General features: G+C 48.6%; 1 pseudogene; it reads left to right on the forward strand.

Moving 5' to 3' along the window:
• Window positions 1-4652: 4652 nt before the first annotated feature.
• Window positions 4653-6657, forward strand: LOC144578527 (elongin-B pseudogene; annotated as a pseudogene).
• Window positions 6658-12736: the final 6079 nt, after the last annotated feature.

Genomic DNA, 12736 nt, shown 5'->3' on the forward strand with positions numbered 1-12736 from the left:
AGTAGAATCACTTGAACCCAGGAAGTGGAGGTTGCAGTGAGCTGAGATCGTACCACTACCTTCTATCCAGGGTAACAGAGCCAGACTCTTGTCTCAAAAAAAAAGTCCAACTGTGCTTTCACATGCGGCTCGCCCTCTTACACATAGGCTGTGTGGCTTTCAGTCCCCTCTGGGCCTCAGCCTACCCTCCTGCCACTGCAGCGCAGGCGACAGGCATGTGATGAAGCAGCCCCGGTTGTGCCCTCTTTATCCATTAGAGTTACCCTTGCGGTTCCAGGGTGAGGTGAGGATTAGGCTCAGAAAACCCAGAGCCCAGTAGAACTTCTCCCACTTTGCCCTTCCCAAACTCCACCCACAGAATCAATGAGCATTTGCAAAAGAAAAAAAAAAAGGTGGTTGTTTCATGCCGTTAAATTTTAGGATCATTTACCACACAGTCGTAAATAACTGAAACAAAAGCCAAGGGAAAAAGCAGTGTGTCATTGTGTATTAACGTACTCGAGGTGAGTAGACAAAGTCAATGACTATTAGAATTCTGAATTAATCATAGGATGCTAAATTAATGAACAATTATCTCATTGCATGTACTATTTGTCTATGTTCCAATACTGAACTAACAGGTATCATTTTATTTATCATTTCAAGAATATCCAACCTCCTCTCGACTCCCCCAAAAACCAGCCACTCCTTCCTCCCTCTGGGGTCCGGATGAAGAAGCAATTGGAATAGCATTTGTAGGAGCCGAAGTGGCTGCACAGGGAGTTCTATGATAACAGAAGATGTAAGAAGAGCCGCCTAACCCAGGGATAAACACAAAAGCCGCTGCAAACCTATGAAAACAGCGTAGGCATGGCTGTAACTCGGAATGAGCTGAGATTACAAAACATGCTACGCAGACAACAAAAGGGCTTTGATAGCTATATCTGCAGCAAGAAAAAGGAAGAAATAGGCCCACTGCTTAGGGTAGATGTTGTAATATGAACAGATGACCAAGGGGAAGCAGAAGCTCTCCACTTTCTTTTTTTTTTTTTTTTTTTTTTTTTTTGATGGAGTCTTGCTCTGTCTCACAGGCTGGAATGCAGTGGCTTGATGTCCACTCATTGCAACCTCCACCTCCTGGGTTCAAGCGGTTCTCCTGCCTCAGCCTCCCGAGTAGCTAGGATAACAAGCGCCCGCCACCATGCCCAGCTACTTTTTGTATTTTTAGTAGAGATGAGGTTTCACCATGTTGGCCAGGATGGTCTCAATCTATTGACCTCGTGATCCACCTACTTCAGCCTCTAAAGGTTAGTTTCCTATTATCATTCTTACTTCTTTGAGACTTCAATTTCCACTTAAGTATAGCTCTTAAAGCATTTTAATCTGGCAGAAGACATTTCTAAGAAAAAAAAAAGCATTTTAATCTTGATTGCCATTCCCTTTATAGAAAACATAGGCTGGGCATGGTGGCTCACGCCTGTAATCCCAGCACCTTGGGAGGCCGAAGCGGGTGGATCTCTTGAGGTCAGGAGTTCGAGACCAGCCCAGCCAACATGGTGAAACCCCATCTCTACCAAAAAATACAAAAGTTAGCCAGGCGTGGTGGTGCACACCTGTAATCCCAGCTACTTGGAAGGTCAAGGCAGAAGAACCGTGTGAACCCAGGAGGTGGAGGTTGCAAGCAGAGATCACACCACTGCTCTCCAACCTGGGTGACAGAGCGAGACCCTGTCTCAAAAATAAAGTTAACTTAAATAAATAAATAAATATTGTCCTACTCCCAGCCTGCACTCTCCAGCTCTGTTGCAACCTTGAAAAATAACAGCTCACATTCTCAGTGCAAGCTGTCGGCCCCCGAGGGAGTAAATCGAAGCTGGAGTTCTTTCAAAATTGTGTTCCCAAAGAACTGTCATTACTGGAGCTGTCTTGAAGTTCCCTGGAAGACCCCACTTTCAAGTCCATCTGTATTTGACCTCACTTGGAGCTCGACCAGTGCAAAAGGCCTTCTCCCTAGGAGGCATTCGTCAGAAACATTTACAGGCAAGATTTTTTTTTTTCAGGGAGACTTCATTGGATAACAAGGAAGGATTTTTTTTTTTTTTTTTTTTTTTTTTTTTGAGACGAAGTCTCGCTCTGTTGCCCAGGCTGGAATGCAGTGACATAATCTCAGCTCACTGCAACCTCTGCCTCCCAGGTTCAAGCAATTCTGCCTCAGCCTCCTGAGTAGCTGGGATTACAGACGGGCACTACCAAGCCCAGCTAATTATTATATTTTTAGCAGAGACAGGGTTTCACCAAGTTGGCTAGGCTGGTCTTGAACTCCTGACCCCAGGTGATCTACCTGCTTTGGCCTCCCAAAGTGCTGGATTACAGTTGTGAGCCCCCACGCCCGGCTGATTAACAGGTAGGAATTTTAACGTAGACGGCCTGAAGTGGTAGACAGATGTTGGAGCAAACAATAGACTAACCCAAAAGCCTGAAAAGCAAAGCTGAGGATGTGGTTTAGATCTGTGTTCCCGCCCAAATCTCAGGTCGCATTGCAATCCCTAGTGTTGGAGGTGGGACCTGGTGTGAGATGGTTGGCATGCACCTACTACTAATCCCAGCTACTCAGGAGGCTGAAGCAGGAGAAGCACTTGAACCTAGGAGGTGGAGGTTGCAGTGAGCTGAGACTGCGCCACTGCACTCCAGTTTAGGCAACAGAGTGAGACTCCATCTCAATAAAAAATAAAATTAGGGCCGGACACAGTGGCTCCCACCTATAATCCCAGCTCTTTGGGAGGCTGAGGTGGGTGGATCACGAGGTCAAGAGATCGAGACCATCCTGGTCAACATGGTGAAACCCCGTCTCTACTAAAAATACAAAACTTAGCTGGGCATGGTGGTGCGTGCCTGTAATCCCAGCTACTCGGGAGGCTGAGGCAGGAGAATTGCCTGAACCCAGGAGGCGGAGGTTGCGGTGAGCCGAGATCTGACCATTGCACTCCAGCCTGTGTAACAAGAGCGAAACTCCGTCTCAAAATAAATAAATAAAATAAAAAATAAAAATAAAAACAACAAAAAAATAAAATAAAGGTAAATAAAATTAAATGTTTTTTGTCTATTTTATGACATTGGGATAATTCCCAGAAACTTACAGTGGTTTGTCTGTTTTTTATGGTTTTCACCGGCTTTGCTTGCTTTGCTGGGGAACAGACGCACAGAGCTCCGACACTGTCGTCTCAGAGCTTCAGTGTCCCCTAGTGTATTAATCCATTCTTGCATTGCTATAAATACCTGAGCCGGACTTACTTACTTACTTACTTATTTATTTTTTCTGCCCAAATCAAAAGGATGCCTGGGTAATTTATAAAAGAAAGAGGTTTAATTGGCTCATGGTTCTGCAGGCTGTATAGGGAACATGATGGTGGCATCTCCCTGGCTTCTGGGGAGGCCTCGGGAAACTTACCATCATGGTGGAAGGTGAAGGGAGAACAGGTACATCAAGTAGCTGGAACAGGAGCAGGAGAGCAAGGGCACAGAGGAGGGGAAAAGGGGAGCGAGGAGAGAAGGGAAAGGGGAGGGGGAGGGGGAGAGGAAAGGGGAGGAGGAGAGGGGAAAAGGGAGGAGGAGGGGAGGCGGAGGGGAGGGGGGGAGGGGGACTGGGGAGAGGCGCCACATACTTTTATTTATTTATTTTATTTTTAATCATTTATTTGTTTATTTTGAGATGGAATCTCGCTTTGTCACCCAGGCTGGAGTGCAGTGGTGTGATCTCGGCTCACTACAACCTCCGTCTCCTGGGTTCAAGTGATTCCTCTGCCTTGGCCTCCCAAGTAGCTGGGACTACAGGCATGTGCCACCGTGCCCGGCTAAATTTTGTATTTTTAATAGAGACGGGGTTTCATCATGTTGGTCAGGATGGTCTCGAACTCCTGACCTCAGGTGGTCCACCTGCCTTGGCCTCCCAAAGTGCTAGGATTACAGATGTGAGCTACCGCATTCAGCCTGAATAAACTTTACTCAAGAAAATCTACTAAAACTTGGCCGGGCGCAGTGGCTCACTCCTGTAATCCCAGCACTTTGGGAGGCCAAGGAGGGCGGATCACCTGAGGTCAAGAGTTCGAGATGAGCCTGGCCAACATGGTGAAACCCCATCTCAAAAAAAAAAAAAAAAAATCTACTAAAACTCAGTAAGAACAGGGAGAATCTGTGGCATTGAATTCTATTACTTTTTCTTTCTTTTGAGACAATTTTCATGATTTTGAGCTTTTACTATTATTATTATTATTATTTTGTAGAGACACGGTCTCACTGTGTTGCACAGGCTGGTCTCAAACTCCTGGGCTCAAGCAATTCTGCCACCCACAGCGCTGGGATTACAAGCATTGTTACCAGTGGAAGGTATCCAGGTTACTGGTGATAAACCTGTATGGGCCTGCAGCAACCTCAATTCTTGCCTCCACAGAAGAAAGAATTTAACTGCAGGGCATAAGGCAGAAAAAGAGACCGAGGCAAGTTTCAGAACAGGAGTGGAAGATTATTTTAAAAGGCTTTAGAACAGGAAAGAAGGTAAGTACACTTGGGAGAGACCCAAGTGAGCACCAACATCAAATGTGGTGTTCAACCTTCATCCTAGGATTTTATAGGCTGGCTCCTTTCCCATGATTCTTCCCTTAGGATAGGCTGCCCACATGCAGAGTGCCCTCCTTACCCTGGGAAGGTGAGCATGCATAGTGTGTGCAGGAAGTTGTATGCATGCCCATCTGAGGTTTTCTTCCCTTTTCCGGTGGTCTGCCCCCGGAAGTCATGCTCCACCATTTGTCTGTTTTTTTTATTTTGTTTTGTTTTGAGATGGAGTTACACTCTTGTTGCCCTTGTTTTGTTTTGAGATGGAGTTTCACTCTTGTTGCCCAGGCTAGAGTACAGTGGCCCAATCTCAGCTCACTGCAACCTCCACTCTCCAGGGTTCAGGCAACTCTCCTCCTTCAGCCTCCTGAGTAGCTGGGATTACAGGCGCCCGACACCATGCCCGACTAATTTTGTAGTAGAGATGGGGTTTCACCATGTTGGCCAGGCTGGTCTTAAACTCCTAACCTCAGGTGATCCACCTGCCTCGGCCTCCCAAAGTGCTGGGATTACAGGCGTGAGCTACTGCGCCTGGCCTATTTTGTCTCTTAACGCACATGCCCAGGAAGTTGCTTCTCCCTGCTGTCTGCATTCAATTCATACTCTAAAGTAACAGCTGTGGACCATCAGGAGATTGTCTCTCTCTGGTGCTGGCTGTTGAATTATTAATAACATTTAGAGAGGCAATGTGATAATTGATGAACCATCACTTGACATTCCTGGTGGGTGGGGAAGAGCCCTCTCCAGCCCCACTCATGCCTGTTTAACTACCTGTAACATTATAAGCCACGTGCCAGGCCATCTATGGCATTTAAACCAGGAGGACCAACTGTCTCCTGACCACCCTCCCCCAACAGTTCAGTTGGGAGGAAACTCCTCTCTGAGTAAATGTGGCCAAGGTGAGAGGCTCCCTCTCCCCTCAGCTGCCAATCAAGGCTTACCATATCTTACCAGGAGGAGCATGCTGCTAGCATTTTTCATCCCCTCCAACTCCAAATTGAAGAGGCTACATTTCTGGTGAATGTGGTAAAGAAGTAGGGCACTCCTTTCCTCCAGCCAGCACTCACCCACACCATGGGTGAAGGCTCTACCATTGGTGACAGTCTGAGAATACTGGGACCATAATCACATGCCTCCAAGCTTGCTCATGGAACAGCGATCCCATGCTGGGAGGGGCAAACCACGAAGACCAGAGCCTACTGCTCCACCAGTGTCCAGAATAGGGGCTCAGAGGCTTTGCCCAGGGGAAGAGACAGTTCATAAGAGACCCAAGGGCCAGGCACAGTGGCTCACACCTGTAACTTGGGAGGCCAAGGCACGTGGATCACTTGATGTCAGGAGTTCAAGACCAGCCTGGCCAACATGGTGAAACCCCATCTCTACTAAAAATACAAAAATTAGCTGGGCATGGTGGCACACACCTGTAATCCCGGCTACTTGAGAAGCTGAGGCAGGAGAATTGCTTGAACCTGGGAGACAAGATTATTGAACCTGGGAGGCAGAGGTTGCAGTGACCCGAGGTCGCACCATTGCACTCCATCCTGGGCAACAAAAGCAAAATTCCATCAAAAAAAAAAACCACACACACACACACACACAAAAGTCAAGGGTGAGTGGGCATGGGGGAGGGACGGCCGGGCCAGGCCGGGGACAGCAGAGTTGGCTGGGCCACACAGGGGGTCCAGGGCTTCGCCCTCACACCAGCCCACTGCTCCCAGGACTGTTCCTCAGGATCCTGCGCCACAAGACCACCATCTTCACGAACACCAAGAAGTCCAGCGCGGTGTTCAAGCTGAAGCACATCATCGAGGGCATCCTCAAAGGGCCGCCCGATGAGCAGCAGATGTACAAGGATGACCAACTCCTGGATGATAGCAAGGCACTGGGCGAGTGTGGCTTCACCATCAAACAGCACAGCCACAGGCCCCAGCCAGAGTGGTGCCTGTCTTCTAGACAGATGACACCTTTGAGGCCCTGTGCATCCAGCCATTCTCCAGCCCACCCGGGCTGCCTGATACGATGAAGCCCCAGGACTTGGGAAGCAGTGCCAATGTACAAGCCGTGCAGTGAGGAACCCCAAGAGGCCCATTCCCCCAATAAAAGAGATTTGGGAGTCAAAATATAAAAGAGACTCTTGGAAGCAGCAAGAGAAAAACAACCCATTGAGTATAAGGAAACTCCCATGAGATTGACAATTGATTTCTCATCAAAAGTGGAGGCCAGCAGGTGGTGGGATGACACATTCAAAGTACAGCTGACTCTTGTCTGTGGTGGCTAAAGTCCACAGTTATACCACAAACAGAGTTAGAGAACGCTAAACATTGCCCCTAGTGGGCATACAGGGCAAAGTTCCTGCCAGCCTCTGGCCACCACACTTCTGTCAACCAGCCAGTCTGTCGCCGGGTGTTACGTGTGTTTCTGTTCTGTATTTTGTTTGTTTTTTGTAGGTCTTGCTCTGCCGCACAGGCTGGAGTGCAGTGGTACAATCAGAACTCACCACAGCCTTGAACTCCTAGGCTCAGGCAATCCTCCTGCCTCAGCCTCCCGAGTAGCTGGCACTACAGGTGTACATTATCACATCCAGCTAATTTATTTTTTTTTTTAGAAGGAGTTTCGCTCTTGTTACACAGGCTGGAGTGCAATGGCGCGATCTCAGCTCACTGCAACCTCCGCCTCCTGGGTTCAGGCAATTCTCTTGCCTCAGCCTCCTGAGTAGCTGGGATTACAGGCACGCGCCACCATGCCCAGCTAATTTTTTGTATTTTTAGTAGAGACGGGGTTTCACCATGTTGACCAGATGATCTCGATCTCTTGACCTCATGATCCACCCGCCTCAGCCTCCCAAAGTGCTGGGATTACAGGCGTGAGCCACCGCGCCCAGCCCAGCTAATTTTTTAAAAAATATTTTCATAGAGATAGGGCCTCTCTATGTTGCCCAGGCTGGACTTGAACTCCTGGCCCAAAGTGATCCTCCCTTCTTGGCCTCCCACAGTGCTGGGATTACAGACATTATACCACTCCCAGTCTATGTGGGTTTCTGCTTGAAGACACTTTATTGGCTGGGCCCGGTGCCTCACTCCTGTAATCCCAACACTTTCAGAGGCTGAGGCAGGTGGATTACCTGAGGTCAGGAGTTTGAGACCAGCCTGGCCAACATGGTGAAACCCCATCTCTACTAAAAATACAAAAATTAGCTGGGCATGTTGGCAGGTACCTGTAATCCTAGATATTCAGGAGGCTGAGACAGGAGAACTGCTTGAACCTGGGAGGGAGAGGTTGTAGTAAGCTGAGATTGTGCCATTGAACTCCAGCCTGGACAAGAGTGAGACTCTGTCTTAAAAAAAAAAAAAGTAATGGCAAAAATCTCAATTACTTTTGGGTATTTTTTTTTTTGTTTGGTTAGTTGGCTGGTTTTGAAACAGAGTCTTGCTCTGTCACCCAGGCTGGAGTGCAGTGATGTAATCTCAGCTCACTGCAACCTCTGCCTCCTGGGTTCAATCGAGTCTCCTGCTGTAGCCTCCCAAGTAAAGTAGCTGGGACTACAGGCACCTGCCATTACACTCCAATAATTTTGTATTTTTAGTAGAAACAGGGTTTCATCATATTGGTCAGGCTGGTCTCAAACTCCTGACTTTAAGTGATCCACCCGCGTTGGCCTCCCAAAGTGCTGGGATTACAGGTATGAGCCACCGTGCCCAGCCCAAAATTACTTTTGCACCAACCCAATATAAGAGGGCTTCAAAGGGAAAACATCAGCATAATGGCCTTCAACAAACTGTACAGTCTAAACTGAACATGGTGGCATGCATCTGTAATCCCAGCTACTCAGAAGGCTAAAGCAACAGGATTGCTTGAGGCCAGGAGTTTGAGACCAGCCTGAAAACAGAGAGACCCCCACCTCCCGGCATAGCTCCAAAATAATTTTTAAAAATTAGCCAGGGGTGTTGGTCTGTACCTGTAGTCCCAGCTACTCAGCAGGCTGAGGCGGGAGGATTACTTAGCCCAGGAAGTTGAGGCTGCAGTGAGCTATGGTCAGGCCACTGCACTCCAGCCTAGGTGACACAGCAAGACTTCATCTAGGAAAAAAACTGTATATATATTAGCTGTGTGTGGTGGTGGACGCCTGGGAGGCGTGGTGGTGGTGGACCCCTGTAAGACGCCTCCCAGCTACTTAGGAGGCTGAAGCAGGAGAATTGCTTGAAACTGGGTGGAGTTTGCAGTGAGCTGAGATTGCGCCACTGCGCTCCAGCCTGGATAGAGCAAGACTTTGTCTCAATAAATAAATAAATAAAATTGTACAGTCTAGTAAGGAGGACAAGATGAGAACATAAGTAGATTTTTGGTATTTGCCTCAAGGCATGAAAGAGGTACAGATACACCCTGTGGAGCTGCTGGATATCAGGAAACCTCTCTTGAAGAGGCGCCATTTGAACTGATCCTGGCAATGGAAAGGATTTATTTCATGGAAACATACACCCCACAAAAGGAGCATCCCAAATAACAAACAGCATGAGCACGGATGCAGAAGGAGGACATGTATGACATGCAAGCCGTTGAGAAGTTCTGTTCAGCTAAAGCAAAAGGTTCATCTAGGAAACTCGTCTGAAAAGATAGATTTGGGGGCCAGATGCTGTGGCTCATGCCTGCAGTCCCAGCCACTTTGGAGGCTGAGGCCAGAGGACTACTTGAGCCCAGGAGGTCAAGGCTGCAGTGAGCTATGATCGCGCCACTACACCCAGCCTGATTGACAGAGCGAGACCCCTTCAACAGGGCCTTGAATGTTGAGAAAAGAATTTTGACTTTGTTTGGTAGTTAACGGGAGGAATTAGGCCAGGAGCTATGGCTCACACCTGTAATCCCAGCACTTTGGGAGGCTGAGGTGGGCAGATCACAAGGTCAGGAGTTCTAGACCAGACCAACATGGTGAAACCCCATCTCTACTAAAAATACAAACATTAGCCAGGCGTGGTGGCGCACACCTGTAATCCCAGCTACTCAGAGGCTGAGGCAGGAGAATCGCTTGAACCCAGAAGGTGGAGGCTGCAGTGAGCCAATATCATGACACTGCACTCCAGCCTGGGAGACAGCAGGAGACTGTCTTAAAAAAACTAGTAACCAATAAGAGTCAAATCTGAGTCTTGCATTATGAGGGACAGAGACAGGGAGAAAGAGAGACACAGAGAGAAGAGCTTTCCTTTGCTGGAGTTACTGAAAAAATCAAACACGAATCTGCAAGTACTGGCTGCCATCTGGCTACTCTGAGAGGAGGAGGTGGCTGAGAATGGAACAACTCAGAAGAAAGCCGAGCTAAGGGAGGGATCAAAGTCCTAATGATACTGTTTGAGATCATGGAGCCAACTGTGCCTTCACAGTCAGTAAACCAGTGCGCCTCTTTGAGTTGGGTCTTTGATGACTTGTTACCAAAAGATTCCTGCCTACTATAAGCTCATCAGAGCTGTGTTTTAGGCATATCTGAGGAGGAAGGAAACAGACAGAAAGGAATTTAGTTAAGACCAGGCTAGAGCCGAGTGCGGTGGCTCACATCTGTAATCCCAGCATTTTGGGAGGCCGAGGCGGGCGGATCACAAAGTCAGGAGTTTGAGACCAGCCTGACCAACATGGTGAAACCCCATCTCTACTAAAAATACAAATATTAGCCAGGCGTGGTGGTGGGCACCTGTAATCCCAGCTACTTGGGAGGCTGAGGCAGGCTTGAACCTGGAAGGCAGAGATTGCAGTGAGCCAAGATTGTGGCACTGCACTCCAGCCTGGGCAACAGAACGAGAATCCATCTCAGGGGGGAAAGAAAAGTAGCCTGGGCAACATAGCCAGACCCTTGTCTTTACAAAAAATAAAAAAAATTAGGCCAGGCACAATGGCTCACACCTATAATCCTAGCACTTTGGGAGGCGAAGGCAGGCAGATAACTTGAGGTGAGGAGTTTGAGACCAGCCTGGCCAAATGGTGAAACCCTGTCTCTACTAAAAATACAAAAAGAGCCGGCTGCAGTGGCTCACGCCTATAATCCCACCACTTTGGGAGGCCGAGGCAGGTGGATTGCCTGAGCTCAGGAGTTCAAAACCAGTTTGGGCAACACGGTGAAATCCCATCTCTACTAAAATACAAAACATCAGCTGGGCATGGCAGCCTGTGCCTGTAATCCCAGCTACTCAGGAGGCTGCGATAGGATAATCCCTGGAACCTGGGAGGTGGAGGTTGCAGTGAGCCAAGATTGTGCCACTGCACTCCAACCTAGGTGATAGAGGGAGACTCCATCTCAAAAATAAAAATACAAAAAGAATTAGCCAGATATGGTGTTGTGTACCTGTAGTGCCAGCTACTTGGGAGGCTGAGGAAGGGGGATAATTTGAGCCTGGGAGGTCAAGACTACAGTGAGTTATGATCACACTGCTGCACTCCAGCCTGGGCAACAGAGTGAGACCTTGTCTCAAAAAAAGGAAAGAAATGAAAAGAAAGGCCAGGTGTCATTGCTCACACCTGTACCTATAATCCCAGCACTTTGGGAGGCCAAGGCGGACGGATTGCTTGAGACCAGGAATTCAAGACCAGCCTGGGTAACAAGATGAACAATGTCTCTACCAAAAAAACACAAAAATTAGCTGCCTGTGGTGGTGCGTTCTGTGGTCCTAGCTACTTGGGAAGCTGAGGTGGGAGGATCACTTGAGCCTAAGAGTTGGAGCCTGCAGTGAGCCATGATCTTGCTATTGCACTCTAGCCTGGGTGACAGGGCGAAACTCCATTGGAAGGAAGGAAGGAAGGGAGGGAGGGAGGGAGGGAGGGAGGGAGGGAGGGAGGGAGGGAGGGAGGGAGGGAAAGGAAGAAAGAAAGAAAGAAATCCCAGCCTAGTCCTCCAAGCCAACCACAGTCACTAGAGGGGAATCTCAGTCACACTCTGAGCTTCCAGCAGCAGGAGGTGGCAGCCTGCCTCTCTGATACACCAGCCTTTCCTGTGCCGGGAAACTCACTCCCACTCAGCAAACCTGGCTCCGTGCTGAACCCCATGGTGTTTTCTCTGAGTCACTATATTCTCCCGCAGCTGCAAAATGATCTGGCAAAAGTCCCTCCAGGGCTTTTTCTGCTTACTGAGTAACATCCAAACTCCTTGCCAGAATCCAGAGCCTTCCTCAATCTGGTGCAATCTACCTCTCCAGCCTGAACCCCCATCATTTTTTCACTGCAGCCACGCTGGACAAATCATGCTTTGCCTCTGTACCTCGGCTCACCCCGATCCTTCTCCATCATGGCTTTCTTCAGTCCCGACCTTCTGCAACCCTACTTTTTCTTTTCTTCTTTTTGCTTTTTTGTTTCTTGCTTTTGAGACGGAGTTTTGCTCTGTTGCCCAGGCTGGAGTGCAGTGGCATGATCTCAGCTTACCACAACCTCCACCTCTTGGGTTCAAGTGATTCTCCTGCCTCAGCCTCCCAAGTAGCTGGGATTACAGGCACATGTCACCAAACGCCCGGCTAATTTCTGTATTTTTAGTAGAGATGGGGTTTCACCATGTTGGTCAGGCTGGTCATGAACTCCTGACCTCAGGCGATCTGCCTGCCTCAGCCTCCCAAAGTGCTGGGATTACAGGCATGAGCCACTGCAACCGACCTACTTTTACTTTACTTTTCTTTTTTTTTTTGGAGACAGAGTCTTGCTCTGTAGCCCAGGCTGGAGGGCAGTGGCGCAATCTTGGCTCACTGCAACCTCCTCCTCCCAGGTCCCAGGTTAAGCAATTCTCCTGCCTTAGCCTCCTGAGTAGCTGGGATTACAGGTATGTGCCACCATGCCCAGCTAATTTTTGTATTTTTAGTAGAGACAGGGTTTCACCGTGTTGGCTAGGCTGATCTTGAATTCCTGACCTTGTGATCCACCTGCCTCGGCCTCCTAAAGGGCTGGGATTACAGGCATGAACCACCGCACCCAACCTACTTTTGCTTTTCTTTACTTTTTTTATTATAGAGACAGTGTCTCCCTCTGTTGCCCAGGATGATGTGCTGTGGTGCAATCATAGCTCACAGCAGCCTTGACCTCCTGGGCTCAAGCGAGTCTCCTACCTCTGGAGTAGCCAGGACCACAGGCACGCACCACCACGCACAGCTAATTTTTGTCTTTTTTTGCATAGACGGAGTCTTCCTAT

Source organism: Callithrix jacchus, chromosome 12 (assembly GCF_049354715.1).
Source record: "Callithrix jacchus isolate 240 chromosome 12, calJac240_pri, whole genome shotgun sequence".
Classification (NCBI taxonomy): Eukaryota; Metazoa; Chordata; class Mammalia; order Primates; family Cebidae; genus Callithrix; species Callithrix jacchus.